We start from the raw sequence: 18,189 nt of genomic DNA on the forward strand, positions 1-18,189 counted from the left end.
GTAAAATTGTGGCTTATTTCCCATTAAGAGGATCGGTACGTATTTTCGGCTGCAATGCTATTCAAATGGGGATTCATTTTTTTCGAATCCTGAGAAAACTAATAAGTATTTTTAAAAAATTTAAACGCAGAATGAAAGATTACGTTGGTCCGGTCCTGAACATGGTAACACAAACTGTGTTTACATTTCAGTCCCAAAAAATCATCTTCTTTCAAGTAGTTTATATCCAAATAAACTTGAAAATAAGCAAAAAGTAATAGTATATAGTGCAGTTACCTTACGGAATAAACCAGTGAGTTTTTATTATTTATTTATTCAAAACATTACAAAGCATACCGTTTGTAAGGTTAAGTGACGGCCGAAAGGCCAGTTCTCGGAACTAGTTCTGGTTCTGAAACTGGTTTATAATTACTAATGAGTATACCAAATGATACCAGATCCGACCTAACTAATTTGTCAACAATCATGACTGAAGATCATCAACAACCTCAAAACAAAACCTCATATTCAACTGTGCTTAACAATGCTTCTTCAATTCAATTTCCTTCAAAGCTGCAAGCAATTTTATTTAATTCGCTACCTGATACTAAAATAGAAGAGTACTTAATAGCACTTGGTGAAGTTGTTCATCCACGGAATATTTTATTTTCATCAAGGCTATCAAATAACAGAATATGTATTTATCTCTCCAGCGAATCCCTGGTGGAAAAATTTATGTCCGGTCCAGCAGAAATAACAATTAAAGGCGAAAATCTAAAAGCACGAAAATTGATAACTCCAAACGAAAGACTGTTACTATCGGGTGTTTGCCCTTCTATTCCACATATTCTAATAGAGAATGAGTTAACCAAATTTGGTCTTAAATTAATGTCACCTTTAACCTTCCTTAGAATCGGTAGTCAACTTCCAGAATTTCAACACGTCCTCAGTTTTAGAAGACAAACTTATATTCAACCACTTGTAGATATAGACCTTCCCTCTTCTTTCTTAATGACATATGATCAAACTTCGTATCGCATATATTTAAGTTTAGATAAACCTTCATGTTTTATCTGTAAGAACACAGGTCACGTTGCAGCAAATTGTTCAAATCATAATCAACAAAATGATTCCTCTCATATCCAACACCAACCGCAACAACCAATACAACAACAACCAATACAACAACAACCAATACAACAACAACCAATGCAACAACAACCAATACAACAACAACCAATACAACAACAACAACCAATACAACAACAACCAATACAACCACAACCAATACAACAACAACCAATACAACAACAACCACAAGAATCCCCCAAGTCTATTCCATCACCCCTAGAAATGGAACCAAATCATCCAGTCAGTAATTCTAGTAATTATGGAAACTAATTGTATATCTAAGGATCAGTCAACGACCAATAAGAGAACAATTTCGGAAATTAATACTACTCCATCTCCCACTGAAGAATTAAATAAAGAATTTAAAGTACCAACACAAACCAAAAAGAAACAAAAAAAGCAAACTGAATCTACCAGATCAATTCAGGAAATAATGATGCCAACAAAAACAGTATTTCACGATACGTCAAATAATTTTAACTTAACATATGAACAAACACTTGACTTTTTTGAAAATTATACTAGCTCGACTGATCCCATTAGTTTATTACAAACATACACAACGGATATACCCAACTTTATTTACATGTTAACAACAATTAAGCCATATTTTACAGAAAAAAGCATGAAAACTAAATGCACTAAATTAATAAACAAAATCGAAAAAATGCTAGACGATCCCGCTTATCAAGATAGTGATTGTTCGACAAATTCAGCTCCAGAAATAAACTAAAATCTTCGAACCGATACTACAATGGAATGTTAACGGGTTTTATCCCCGTTTAGAAATGCTTAAACATTTATGTTCAATAATCTCACCATCAATAATATGTTTACAAGAAACAAACTTTAAAGGATATCATAGTTATGACATGAAGAATTATTCTTGTTTCCATAAAAACCGAGACAACGCAAATATCGCTAGTGGAGGAGTTGTTACGTATGTTAACAAAAAATATGAATCAGAAGCATTAGTAATCAATAGTAATTTAGAAGTAGTAGGAGTATCAGTGTCCTTTCCACAAAAAATGAATATCTGTAATATTTATATTCCACCTGACTTACCTATCACAGAAGCAGATATTTCAGATGTATTAGATCAGATTCCCACTCCCAGAATAATCGTTGGTGATTTTAACAGCCATAATCCAATATGGGGATCTCTTGGAATAAATTCCAAGGGCAAAATTTTAGAAAACATAATTACCTCAAAAAACCTAAACGTACTAAATGATGGACAATCAACAAGATATAATATTCATACAGGTACTTCATCAGCTATCGACCTGTCATTATGTGATCCTGTACTGTCAGCAAAGTTTTCATGGGATGTAATTCCGTTTTTATTTGGAAGTGATCATTATCCTATTAAAGTCTCTTTTAACAGTAATTATGAAGATACTAATACAACCCCAATTCCAAAATGGAATCTAAAGAAAGCCGATTGGTATTTATTCAAAAAGTATATTCAACAGAACTGCCATAGCTTAAAAGAAGTCACCGAAAATCATCATATAGATGAACTTTTGAATTCGTTTATATCATTAATTCATCTTGCCGGTGAAAATCATATAGGTAAAACACAAACTCTACATAAAAGAAATTCATTACCATGGTGGAACGCAGAGTGTACTGATATAATAAAGAAATATAAAAAATCCTTTAACAAATTGAAACGTCACAAAACACTTGAAAATACTATAGAATATAAGAAGTTACGGGCTCAAGCTAGATATATAACTAAAAAGAACAGAAAAAAATCTTGGCAAGAATTTATGTCCTCTATTAATTCCACTATGCCTATAAGCACCGTATGGGAAAAAGTTAGAAAAATATCTGGAAGTAATACCTATAAAAAGATTCCATTTCTATGCAATAACAAACAGATAGTAACATCTAATAACGAAATAGCAGATTTATTAGCAAAACAATTTGAAATGAACTCCAGCAATAACAACTTTTCTAAAGAATTTATCAATACCAAGATGATTTCGGAAAATAAATTAATAGATTTTAATTGCATTGAAGATAATCCTCTTAATATAACATTTACCATGGAAGAGCTTAATCACTCTTTAAGTACCAGTAAAAAATCGGCGCCAGGACCAGACGATATTCCTGTTAGTTTCTTACAAAATCTACCAGATAATGGAAAACAATATCTTCTTAACCTATACAACAGAATTTGGACTAATAATGAGTTTCCCACAAAATGGACGCAGGCGATAATAGTTCCATTACTAAAACCAAATAAACCACGAACTGATCCCGAATCCTATAGGCCAATTTCGCTTACCAACACAATGTGTAAAATCTTGGAAAAAATGGTGAATAATAGACTAAGGTGGTTTTTGGAAATTAATAAATTAATAATCAATGAACAAAGCGGCTTTCGCAGGAACAGATCCACTATAGATAATTTAATTGACCTAGAATCCGAGATAAATGAATCGTTTGCAATTGGACAGGAATGTCTTGCGGTTTTTTTCGATATAACAAAAGCGTTTGACATGGCTTGGAGATACGACATTCTTAACACACTAAGTCAGTGGGGCGTCAAAGGTAACATGCTATATTTCATTCAAAATTTTCTTAGTAAGAGACAATTTAAGGTTAAGATAAATGGTACACTATCCAGCACTAAAGACCAAACAAATGGAACACCTCAAGGATCTGTTATTAGTTCAACACTATTCTTAGTAGCAATAAACAAAATCTTAGAAAACTTTCCACAACTTGTTAAAGCGAGATTATACGCTGACGATTTAGTTATATATTCAAGAGGAAAAAATATTCTTTCTATACAGAAAAATTTACAATGTGCATTAAATCACCTTGAAAACTGGTCGAAAGCTGTAGGATTGCAATTCTCTACAACCAAAACTAAATGTATTTTATTTTCAAAAAACGGCAGTCTACAACTCCAGATCTTCAGTTATATGGAAACAACTTAACTTATGTGGAACACTTAAAATTTCTAGGAATGATCTTTGATAAAAAACTATCTTGGAAGTACCACATTATGCACATTAAACAATCCTGTCAATCTGGTCTCAATTTAATGCGTACACTGTGTAATCGTAATTGGGGTTCAGATTGTAAAAGTTTGATTCTTATTTACAAATCTCTAGTACGATCCAAACTCGATTATGGATCAATTGTATACTCATCTGCAAAGAAGACACTTCTTGCTCAACTAGAAGTCATACAAAATACAGCATTAAGAATAGCCACAGGAGCATTCTGTACTAGCCCCATTAATAGTTTACAATGTTTAACCGGAGAACCACCTTTAAATTTCCGAAGAATGTACTTGTCATTAGCCTACGCATCATCCATATATGCAATAGAATCGCATCCCACTTTCCACCACACTATTGCAGAACGTTTCAAAGAAACTTATGTAAATAAAAAAAGAACTAACCCCCCCTTTTACGAGAGAATCAGAAAATATATCTCTCTCAATAATATTCAATTCCCAAAATTTTTTAATCAGACAAATACAGTTACTCCTCCGCCCTGGACCTTTCCTCCTGCAATATGTGATCTAACTCTTTCTAAATACAATAAGCTTGATACCCCCCATGCAACAATTAATCAATCTTTTCTCAACATACTTGCTTCTTTCCCAGATCATTGTTATATTTATACAGATTCATCTAAGACTGCTGATGGTGTGGGATCGGCAGTTGTAGATTCAAACACTATATTACAATTTAAATTATCTTCCACTTGCAGTATTTACTCTGGAGAACTATATTCAATTCTGCAAGCCCTCATTCACATTCGTACTCAAAAAATTCCAAAATCTGTCATAATTACCGACTCACTCAGTGCATTACATACGATAGAACAGTTATATACAAGTAATCCTATAAGTATTTTAATAAAAGAACAATTACATTTACTGAAGAACATGATGCAGCAAGTAAGCTTTATATGGGTTCCATCACACATTGGACTTCAAGGAAACGAAAAAGCAGATTTCCATGCCAGAGAAGCAATACACAGTGCGTCTTCAGTGTTAGTGAACTTAGTGCCTGTTTCCGATTACAAACCATTCCTTAAAGAAAAAGTGTTAAACAAATGGGAAAACGAATGGAATCTTTCACAATCATCTCTACACACAATAAAGCCCTCAATTGAACCTTGGTGTGAGATAGACCTAAATCGCCAGCTGTTTGTGAAGCTAAATCGTTTACGCATAGGGCATAGCAGACTTACTCACAGCTACCTAATCTCTAAGTCAAATCGCCCTATTTGTGACCTGTGTAATTGCGACATCAATGTAACACATATATTAATAGAGTGTCCTAAATATCTTAATGAAAGACAAAAACACTCCATACCTCTCAATATAAAAGCAGTCTTAGGATCACACTGTAAGCTTACACATTTGTTTAATTATTTGAAAGACATTAATGTTTTAAGCAAACTATAACCACTGTTAACATTTTATAATTCTTAATTTGTAAATTATATTGTTACCTAAATGTGAACTTATGTAATAGCCAAAATGTTATTAGATTTAAGTAACCATGTATTAATGACAGTACAGCTAATAACCCAAAGTGGTTGATGCTAATAATAAAATAAAAAAAAAAAAAAAAAAAAGATTACGTTATTAGCGAGGGCCGAAAGTCCCTGAGAACTTCTATAATGTTTATTTTAATAAGTTACAGGGGTGAAAAACTAAGAGAAAATGTAGTGTGATTTTTAATTTCAAATATCTCATTCGAAAGAAACTTCTTATACAGTATGTCCCTGTAAGTTGTATCCATATGGAAAACTTTTTTATTATTAATTTTACAGAAAAAAGTCATTCTTCATAAAAAGCTCTGCATGGTCCAAAACCTAAGATTTAACCATCAAATATCAATTTTTTTGAATATTGTACGAGGTATGTCAAAAAGTTTGAATTTCACTCAAGAGTAAAGTAGCTTTATTTTTCACAATATTGAAAATTGCTATTATGAAAAGTTGTTTGGGATTAAAAACTATATTCTAATATGCAATTAGGGCAGAGGCACCACTTATGGCCACTTTAAGAACTTTCTTTATTATTTTTCTCTTGAGAAACATGAAGGATTCGAATAAAATCTTTCCGCTCAATGCTATTTTTACTTTAGAATTAGCTCTACTAGGAAATCAAATGATCATAAGGATTCAATTTAGAATGAAAATATTATATCGTTTTATATTTTGAACAACAAAAATCCCCACTTTTGGCCATGTGTTTCTACATTTGGCCATACAGTTTCCCCACTTTTGGCCACCCAAAAAATAGGTACAAATAAAGATATAAGTTGATATTTATAATTGATATAAGTTGATATGTTTAAATATTTATTGAACTACAAAAATAGGTAAAACAAAATAAATTTCTGGTAATACAAATAGGTAAAAAGTATTGAAAAATGTTGTAAATAGTGTTTATGATTTTATATTTGTTCATAAATGTTTAGTTTTCCTGGAAAAATAGTCTTAAATTTTCTTCCTTGTTCCTGGACAATGGAATCGGGTAGTTTTCCTAAAATATCGTTTTTATCTATACTGCAAACATTATTTTCTATAGGACAAAATACAGTTTTCTCTTCATTAGCACTTTTGAAACATTGTATCTCATACTCTTCTGAAGAAAGGACATCTATAATTTTGGGCAACATATTTATATGTTGTCGTCGATCTTTTACCCAGTTGCTTAAATCTTGCAAGCACAAAGTCTCCCAATTTGAGATCATCGGTATCGAACATTTCAATATTTTCTTGTTCTGGTACCATGAAGTCAACATCGTCTTCACTGCTACCAGTTTCCTCCCAGTCTTCATGTTCTTCCGAAGAAGAGTCTGAATATAGATCTTTAGAGACTCCTTTAAGTGGGTCTAGGACATTTCGGCGTCGCCGTTTCGGCGTGGCCATTTCGGCGTGGCCGTTTGGGCGTAGAGCCGTTTCGGCGTACGCCGTTTCGGCGTCGGCCATTTCGGCGTCAGAGATTTTATTTTAGTTGACTAAATACCTACATTGGAGTCTATTAGTAAGACATTATTTTGAAAAAAATCTTTTAATATAGTTATTTAAATAGATACATTGGAGTCCATTGATCACAAAATTTTAATATTAATGGTAGATTTGTATATGTCAATTTTATACTTATGTGTGTGTGCTTGTTATTTAGCTCATAGTTAATGTAATATCTGTAATTGGCTTCTAGCTGTAGATATTATATATAAATAAATGAATAAACAAGATTTTGGAAAAATGAATATTTTATTTTAGTTATTATTTACATGTTATAATTAGATATGTGCTAGTCCAATTAAAAATCCTGAAACATTTATATTTACATACAAAACATTTATATTTAACCTACAAAACTTATTCACGAAATATTAATTAAAATAAAGTATTTACATGTTATAATTAGATATGTGCTAGTCCAATTAAAAATTCTGAAACATTTATACTTACATACAAGACATTTATATTTAACCTACAAAACTTATTCACGAAATATTAATTAAAATAAAGTACCTACTTACATATTATAATTATGTGCTAGTCCTCTTAAAAATTCTAAAACATCCCCGTTTGCATCAAAATTTCCCACAAGCCGTGAAATGCGATCATCTGCGTCTCTGTATTTTCTTAATTTCAATGGTGGGAGATTACCTGCCACAAGTTGCTCGAAATAGACATCTCGACCTTTCTGCACCTGACGCAGGCCATCTATAAATTTCCATATGGTTGGATGATCTGCTCCCAATTCCATCTTGAGTCTTCTATGGGCGGCCTCAGCGTGATTCTAAAATAAAATTTCTGACGCCGAAATGGCCGACGCCGAAACGGCCTACGCCGAAACGGCCTACGCCGAAACGGCTCTACGCCCAAACGGCCACGCCGAAATGGCCACGCCGAAACGGCGACGCCGAAACGTCCCATTCCGCCTTTAAGTAGGGTACAAAAACGTTCGAAAAATACTCAAAAAAACATTCTGCTGTCATCCAGCCTCTTTGACTTTTCACTAAACCCCAACCTTTAGGAGCTGCTTTACACATAGCAGACGGGATCCGGTCATATTTAAAAATTGTTAAAGGTGAGCGAATTTTCCTTCTGCATTAACTGTGAAAAGCGTAGTTACAGTTTCCTTATCTGACGAAGTTCGTTCATCGTAGATATGTTTTCCTCGCGGTCCAATTACAGTACCACTTTTTGGGGTTTATAAATCCTTTTTGGATAATCTAATATACTGGTAGCACTCATATCACTTAAATTCATACGAACCTCGTCGAACCATTTACCTATTTTCTCTTCAGTTACTGCACCTCTACCACCGTGAATGTATTCTGCTTTCTTCTGGGAAAGTTGCTTGTGCCTGTTAAGGAAGCTGTAATACCATTTTCTTCCTGGTCGATCATTGGCAAAAGGAGTTTTAATATTTGCCTCTCGAACAAGTTTTTGTACTGAACTCAATAACCAATCTTTATCAATTGGAAACCCCATCTTCGCAGAAGTTAATGTCCATTCAACTAGGAGGTCTTCAGTCTCTTTTCCCAAGTGAGAGTCGAATTCACAGTGCACTGAATCTCTTGGAGACTTTCCGGATATTTTATTACGCAAAGTAGTTCTCGGAACTTTAAATTCACGACAGGCTGTGGCCACAGGCATTCCTTCGGATATGCCATTTAATGCTAAATTTACTTTTGAAGGTGAGTACTGGAATTTAGGTATTTTTACCTTTTCTACTCTGCTCTTATTATTCTTCAGTGCGTTTGGCATTTTCACTAAAAGAAATAAAGTAGGTATACCTATGTAAACATGCTACATTAGTAGAAAAGTAAACTGGGCATAAGAGGATTTCGTTTACCTACTTGTGGCCCGCAGGTTGACCATAAGTAGGTAAATAGTAATTTTTCGGTTTCCACTTATGGCCTCCGCCATTTTTTCAAATTTCATATTATTAATTATAATGAAAAATAAATAATATCAAATAAAAAGGGTCTATTTACCTTATCTAGCACTTCCAGTGCAGAAAAAATATCATATAGTATTGTATTGAAAAGGATGATTTCAGATATGTTTCTTATGAAAATTCGTTAGTTAGCTTGGCACGTGCAACACACTACCACTCAAACATCAACAATAAAATAAACTGATCAGTTAGGTAGGTTTTTGTCACTGTTCCCACTTCCTATAGAATTATTTGACGTTTTAGCAGTTTCAAGGTTATTGGTTGATGGACGCCATGCTTATTATCTTACAAATCACAGCGATATGGCCATAGGCGGGGTAGTGGCCATAAGTGGTGCCTCTGCCCTACATCCTTCTAATTGAAATTTTTTTTTTTTGAAAAATTATGGGTAACACAACATTATTTTCAGTTATTTCAATTCTGATAACTCTTTTATTATTAATTTTACGAAAAAAAGTGATTCTTAATAAAAAGTTCTGGATAGTCTAAAACCTAAAATACAACTATCTTATATGAAATTTTATCAATTTTATACGAGGTATGTCAAACAAGATAAATTTAGATCAAAAGTAAAGTACCTTTATAGTTCAGAATATTTCAATTAAAAGGATGTAATTACATAATGAAACATAGTTCTTAATTCTAAATAACTTTTCGTAATAACAATTTTCGCTATTGTGAAAAATAAACGTATTTTACTCTTGAGCGAAATTCATATTTTTTGATATACCTCGTATAAAATTGATAAAATTTAACATGAGATGGTTGTATTTAAGATTTTAGACCGGGCAGAACTTTTTATTAAGAATAACTTTTTTTCGTAAGGTTTATAATAAAAGAATTATCTGAATTAAAATAACTGAAAATAATGTTAGTAATCAAAAATTTTTCAAAATTTTTTTTTCAATTAGAAGGATGTAATTACATACTAGAATATAGTTTTTAATTCCAAACAACTTTTTATAACAGCAATTTTCAATATTGTGAAAAATAATGCTACTTTACTCTTGAGTGAAATTCAAAATTTTTGACATACCTCGTATAATATTCAAAAAATTTGATATTTGATGGTTAAATTTTAGGTCTTGGACCAAGCAGAGCTTTTTATGAAGAATAACTTTTTTTCGTAAAATTAATAATAAAAAAGTTTTCCATATGGATACAACTTACAGGGACATACTGTATATTCTAAGGGACTTTCGGCCCTCGATAATAATTTAGTCTTTCATTTTGTGTTTAAATTTTTTAAAAATATTTATTAGTTTTTTCAGGATTCGAAAAAAATAGACACCATGTCCGTGGAAATCGAACATTCGCTATCTTTGTCATACAACGCACTCATTCGAATATAATGTTATGACAAGATTCAAAACAGTGACAAGTAGAGATGTGTCCGATCCGCTATTTTGATATAGCAGTTCATTCTGCTACTGCTTTTTAACGCTTTTACGATGATAATAAAATCAATCAAAGAGTTGTTTATTAAATAGTATTGATAATGTATTTGAAAAATAATAATTGATTAAGGCGTACAATAATTAATAAAAAGTTATTTATTGTTTATATATTTTTTATGGAAAATCCAAGTATTTCAAGTCATTAAAGTTCAAATAAAAGTATTATTTTATAAGAGTTTGTTCCGATAACCGTAAATAGGTACGAGTTTAGCTATAAAGTAAAGTGCCCATGGTGGCATAAAATGTAGTAAATGCTAATGTTTCAAGTACGTACTACATCTGTGAAGATTTCACTACACTTAAAAAGCATTTACTTTTCTCCGTAGTATTTGCTACTATTTATCAGCCTACATAGCAGAATGTACTACGCTTTTGAAGTATGTGCTTGTTTAGTAGTATTTTGCTTCAGTTTAAGTGAAGTTGGTGGGTGGACGTCTTCGGCGTAGGTATTTTTTTGTTACAATATGAAGATTCTTAATTTTTGGGGTCATTCTTTTATCAAATAAAATTTAATAATTGTGAAGAAGGTTAACAAATAACAATTGTTCATTTTTATCCTCGCGTAACTCTTTTGTTGCTTCGGATCTGAGTCACTCATTTTTACTCATGTACAATTCTAATAATTTGGTACGTAAAAATGTGAATTCACAAATAATCACAAGCACATGGAAAACTAATTCCATCACGATCGGTGTAATGCAGACACGGCTGGCGTAACGCTTTGTAGTAGATACTTCTGGTCAGTAGTAGGTACTTCTGTTGTGTAGTAATAAATAGTTTACTCCTTTAAACGAGAATAAAATTTAATGCGAAAATTATTGGTTTACCGATAGATTTTATAGATCATATTTTCACTATAAATTTAAAATTAATTTGAAAAATACAAAAGTAATTAATTTGATTTATGTAAAAAAGTACTTACTTCAATTGAGCTAACCGTCTATTTCTTCGCTTGTCAGTAACACATTTCTTATAACAACGTTCCATATTTTAATTTGCGCAAATAGTCCAGAAAGCCACTGCGCATCCGCTAGGAAAAATATTCTAATTCGGATTTTTTGCACAATCTTACTCAAAAAGGACTCATTTTAACAAATTTGCATGTTGCCAGGACCAAAAGGTGGTCAAAAATTTTTTAAACGTTTTTTTTTTGTTTTTTTTTTTCTAAAATTATTTTTTTGCATGGAAAAAAGTTTTTTTAGGTTTTTTGGATCATTCCAAACGGAAAAGGTCTTTAGTGACTTTTCTCTAAAAATGATAGTTTTTGACATATAAAGCGATTAAAAATTGAAAAATTGCGAAATCGGCCATTTTTAGCCCTCAAAAACTATGTGAAAATCTGAAAATTTGAATGTTGTCGTAGGTGGATATTCTTTAAACATCTATTTATGAAATCCCGAAGAGTTTTTTGCAATACAGTATTCAAAACTCCTTTGTTTTTTAATTGATAATCAAGCGTGCGCGACACTATTGTCCACCGAAAGTATGTTGCAAATGAAAGGAATAAATTCGTTATTTCGTAAACCGGCGACTTTAAGGAAAAATCCCGAAACAGGTCGATGTTTATTTTTAAGTTATTATATTGTGGCATATATGGTATACTAGTGACGCCATGCGTCTGGGCGTGATGACGTAATCGATGATTTTTTTTATTGAGAATAGGGGTTGTGTGGTAGCTTATTTGAAAGGTTCTTCAATTCTCTATTCAGTAATGTAAACATTTACATAATTATTTATACAAGGTGTCCAAAAAATTTTTATTAAATTAAATCATTTGACAAAAAAAGAAGTAGAAGGACACCCTGTACAAATAATTATGTAAATGTTTATATTACTGAATAGAGGATTGAAGAACCTTTCAAATAAGCTAGCACATTACCCCTATTCTCATTTAAAAAAATCATCGATTACGTCATCACGTCCAGATGGATGACGTCACTAGTATACCATATATACCACAATATCATAACTTAAAAATAAAAATCGACCTGTTTCGGGATTTTTCCTTAAAGTCGCCGGTTTACGAAATAACGAATTTATTCCTTTCATTTGCACCATACTGTCGGTGGAAAATAGTGTCGCGCACGCTTGATTAGCAATTAAAAACAAATGAGTTTTGAATATTGTATTGCAAAAAACTCTTCGGGATTTCATCAATAGATGTTTAAAGAATATGTACCTACCTTGGCAATATTCAAATTTTCAGTTTTTCACATAGTTTTTGAGGGTTAAAAATGGCCGATTTCGCAATTTTTCAATTTTTAATCGCTTATATGTCAAAAACTATCATTTTTAGAAAAAAGTCACTAAAGACCTTTTCTGTTTGGAATGATCCAAAAAACCTAAAAAAACTGTTTTCCATGCAAAAAAAAATAATTTTAGGAAAAAAACAAAAAAAAAAACGTTTAAAAAATTTTTGACCACCTTTTGTCCTTTTTTAAAAATTTGTTAAAAGGAGTCCTTTTTGAGTAAGATTGTGCAAAAAATCCGAATTAGAATATTTTTCCTAGCGGATGCGCAGTGGCTTTCTGGACTAAAATAAAGAAATAAATAAAGTCTTTATAAATTAATTGAGTAATACTACATTATACAACGCAGTTCTTCACATATTCAAACCTTATCTAAGCTTTCCATGGTAACAGGACATTATTAAAATAACTTTACAACTTTTTTTCTTTTTCGACTATTTGTATAGTATACAGGGCCGCGCCGTCCACGTGTGCAATGTGTGCGGCGCACACAGGCGCCAGCAATTAAGGGGCGCCACTAGAGTTGTTACAAAAATTTTACGCAGGTCAAAACAACACTTACCCATTTAACCACCCTGCATATCTCAACTTTAAAGGTAGGTACGTTACGTATTGATTTATACAATCTACATAAACAAGAAAAATCCTGTAAAGACATGCAGCCACCGGTCCAGCAGAATTTATGCTTTAAAGCCATTATACAAAAATTTGATAGAAATGTATGATGCTTTATGTAGTAAGTACCTATAACACATTCGGATAAATTTGATCTTGATTAAAAATATCAAGCTAGATATTTAGAAGATAAAATATCAACATTTACATTCATATGCTCGGTCCACATATACCTAGGTATAGTGTGAAGTTCTGATGAAAGTTAACTTCGTTAGCAAAATTTTACAATTAAAAACAATGAATATGCAGCCTGCCTTAAATGCTTTACAAGAGTTAAGGACGTAGGCGCAAAATTTCGCGGCAATGTGTTTTAAATTCATTCTTTTTTTTTCAAATTCTTAGAAAACTAATAGGTATTTTTGAAAAATTTAAACCTAGAATGAAAGATTGCATTATTATCGAGGGCCGAAAGTCCTTAAAAACTTCTATAATGTTTATTTTAATAAGTTACAGGGGTGAAAAAAAAATAGTGTGATTTTTAATTTCAAAGATCTCAGTCAAATGAAACTTTTTGGTTATTCTAAGGGACTTTCTGCCCTCGGTAATAATGTAATCTTTCGTTCTGCATTTTAAATTTTTCAAAAATACTTATTAGTTTTCTCAAGAGTCGATAAAATGAATTCATTTAAAACACATTGGGCGAAATTTACGCCTACGCCATTAAAACAATTCTTCCTCTAGTTTCGGATAGATAGCAAATTTAATGATGTTATTACTACAGTAAATGAAACTTCAGAGAAACTGGATGTGGAGCCCAGTTTTCAATCAGACACACAGTTCGGTGTCGGAATAAAAGCAAACAGTTCGATTACGAACATAAAGACGAACTGATTTTGGATCCCAAAATGTCATACAAAATTTATTTTATTGTGTTCTCGACCAAGCATTAATTTCAGTAAATGTAAGATTCTCCATATTGGAAAATCATGTTGACTCTTTCAAATTTTTATATAATTTTTTGCACGATTGATCATTTTTGACTGTTTACCGTGACAGATTTTACGTCAGTAGGCGACATTTACTAGTAACTCAACGGTAAGTAATCCAACTCGACGGTAAGTACTCCAACTCGACGGTAAGTAATTCACTTACCGTCGAGTTAAAAAATCTCTTAATTTTAATTTATTTTTGAAAGAATAAAGAAAACTAACGAATTATTTATTAATATTGAAACTTATGGTACAATTTGTTTGCGGAACACCCTTCTTCCCAAGCCCGTTCAATTTCTTCAAATTCACTTTCGCTCATATTTATAATTCGCTCGATCATAACTAAATAAAAACTCAATTCTCCATTGTTGTTATGCACCCTAGTTACTACCTAACAACCAAAGTATCTATCTTGATAAAATGAATGAAACTAGTCAATATGACGAAAATGTTTAATTTTATAATTTATAATGGTATCAATCGTGCAAAAAACGTTATAAGCATGTCGAACGTTAAGGGTAACCGAGCTCAGACAATAATTGGAGTCGTCGCTCCGTTCCTCCTCCAAACAATTGTCTTCAATCGGTATAAAACCCTTACCGTTCTCCATACTTAATATACTATAAACGACAGTACAGAACACTCACAATTAAAACTTTTGTGTAGAAATTTGTAAAAAAATGAGATTTAATGATCATTTAGATACATATAGGGGGAGACGATTTAATTGAAGAAATTATACAGCTTCAGCCTTTGTTAAAAGAATTAAATAATGTTTGTATAATTTTAAAATTTATACTTTTACACGAATTTACTGAAGTTTTTTCAAATTTAGCAATAGCTCTTCGCATTCTGCTCACTCTGCCCATATCTGATGCCACTGCTGAGTGATCTTTTTATAAACTGAAACTTAAAAAATTATTTGAGATAGACCATCAGTCAATGGCAGTTGATAAATTTATCTACCATCTCTATAGAGTCGTCAGTATTAAATCAAATTGATATTCACCATATATTATAAACAGATTGTTCGAACTGAAGACGCGAAAAGTTAATTTTTTATAAAATAGCTAAATATTTCATGTTTTCCTACCTATATCTTTAGTTTTTTGATGCTATTACGCCAAAGATTTATTTTTACTTAATTATTTTAACTTGCTTTATCTTCCTGTTGCATGTGTAAGAATTTTTAGTTATTTTTTTTTGGGTTACAATAAATAATTGTTCATTTTGGGCGCCATTAAATGTTTTGTACACAGGCGCTACCACGTGCTGGCGCGGCACTGATAGTATATAAATAATGGTAACCACTGAATACATAATTAGTGAAAAAATAATCCTATCATTTATACAAGTAAAGGTTATCCAAGAACATTCAAAAACTGAACGAAGCCGAAATATCCATCTCTACCTTTCTAATGACAATGTCACTGTCAACCTAATGTTAACATCTGCAGTTTCCATACCAGTGAGAATTTTAATACACGTAATTTGCCGTGTAAAGACAGAAAAAGTAGGGTTAGCCGTAAAATATTTGCGAATTATGTACCCATAGCCTTAAAAGTAATTGATTATCAAATTTTATATTAAATCTTATACAACTAGGTATATACTTATAAATAATAATGACATAAAAAATACAAAAACGAAACAAATACAAAAAATACAAAAACAAATTATCGAATATTGAATTTAATTCAAATAATAGTTTTAGTAAGTTTTGACATAAACAGTTTATTTACAAATGTGCCATTAGATAAGACTTTAAAAATAATCGAAACAATATTAGAGACTGCTGATACATTGACGACTAGGACAAGATTAAATGTATCAGCTATAATGGAGTTACTGGCATGTACTGATAATACCTACTTTCTACTAAATAATGAATTCTATAATCAAAATTTTGGTCTAGGAATGGGGTTTATCTCCAATAAGTATTAGCTAATATATTTATGGAAGATTTTGAAACAAATATTATTTCTAAACAAAATTTAAAACCCACAGTATGGTGGAGATATGATGTGTTCGCAATTATGGTCTCATGCATCAGAGTTGTTGGACACATGCTAAATAATATAAACGATAAAGAAGAGCCAATAACATTTACCATGGAAAAGGAATGTAATAACTATACCTCACTACCTTTTCTCGATTTTTTAATCATAGAGAACGATACTGGTGAGACTCAGGTGTATAGAAAATCAACATACACCAACAGATATCTAAATTGCAAATCAAACCACAACATCAATATTAAAAGTGGAATCATTAAATCATTATACAGGGTGTCCAGAAACTCTACCGACAAACGAACACAGGAGATTCCTCAAATAATTTTAAGACAATTTAACCCGATTCACCTAGTCCGAAAATGCTTCTTAAGGGAGCTAGAGCTCTTTCAAGATGGCGTCATGAAATTAGTTTTTCTTAAGTATCTCCAGAACGCTTCTATTTGGAAAAACGAAAATTGGTACGCATATTTACTTTTCAGAGATGAATCGATTCCATCTATTGCAAATTTCTAGTACCGGTCATAGGCGTCCGTTTTGGGTAGGGCAACGGGTATTTTATCGCTTAACTTTTTTATCCTTAACTTTTATGCATTTTTGATACCGGATTATTAAATTGTGAGGTATTCTAGTACTAAAAGGTACTCTTGCTTTAAGTCAGTAGGACACACCGTTTTCTAGAAAAATCGATTCGAAAGTTTTTCGTTTTTGGAAGTTGAAAAAAAATTGAAAGAACTTTTCAACAAAAAACGAAGTATTTTACCAACATAAAGTAAGAGTAACTTTTATGTACTCGAATACCTCATAATTTAATAATCTAGCGTCAAAAATTCAAGACAAAAAGTTATGCTATAAAATAACTGTTGACCTTCCCAAAACGGACGCCTATGACCAGTACTAGAAATTCGCAAATAATGAAATCGATTTATCTCTGGAATATAAATAAATGTACCAGCTATCGTCTTTCTAAACAGTTTTTTTTTTGAAATTTTTTTTTTTATTCAAAAAGCGAAAAAATTTCAAATTGATTTTTCTAGCAAACGGTGTGTCCTACCCATTTAAAACAAGAGTACCTTTTAGTACTGGAATACTTCACAATTTAATAATCCAGTGTCATAAATGCATAAAAGTTAAAGATAAAAAAGTTATGCGATAAAATAACCGTTGCCCTACCCAAAACGGACGCCTATGATCGGTACTAGAAATTTGCAATGGATGGATTAGATTTATATCTTGAAAATAAATACGCGTACCAATTTTTGTTTTTCTAAATAGAAGCGTTCTGGAGGTATTTAAGAAAAACTAATTACAAGACGCCATCTTCAAAGAGCTCTAGCTCCCTTGAGAAGCATTTTCGGACTAAGTGAATTGGATTAAATTATCTTAAAATTATCTAAAGAATCTCCTGTATTCGTTTGTCGGTAGAGTTTCTGGACACCCTGTATAATAGAGCCAAAATTACTTGTTCTAGCGAAAATTCATTCTTAAAAATGATTTTGTCCTTACCCTTTGTTGTTTATAAATAAGGATTTTTTAAGAATGGACCGAATGGAATAGAACAACTTAGAACTGGATCCTATAACATTCACAAGAAATAATAAAGAGGAAAATAACAATATCTAACATAAAAGGATTATATGAAAAACTTAATTATATTAAACCAGTACCTGTGGATCTTTTGATCACTGAGTGTGTTTCAAAGATCTACATCTTTTGTTTTTTCATGAAAAACTTAAAACGATACGAAATAAATTCAACATTTAAAACAACAAAAATCCATTGAGATCT

General features: G+C 31.7%; 1 protein-coding gene across 1 annotated transcript in view; it reads right to left on the reverse strand.

Annotated features, from left to right (window-relative positions):
• The window catches only part of LOC126884596 (CCAAT/enhancer-binding protein zeta), a 54,893-nt gene that overhangs the window by 20,792 nt on the left and 15,912 nt on the right, over nucleotides 1–18,189 (reverse strand). The window lies entirely within an intron of this gene.

The sequence above is a fragment of the Diabrotica virgifera genome, chromosome 5, assembly GCF_917563875.1.
Source record: "Diabrotica virgifera virgifera chromosome 5, PGI_DIABVI_V3a".
In the NCBI taxonomy this organism is placed as follows: Eukaryota; Metazoa; Arthropoda; class Insecta; order Coleoptera; family Chrysomelidae; genus Diabrotica; species Diabrotica virgifera.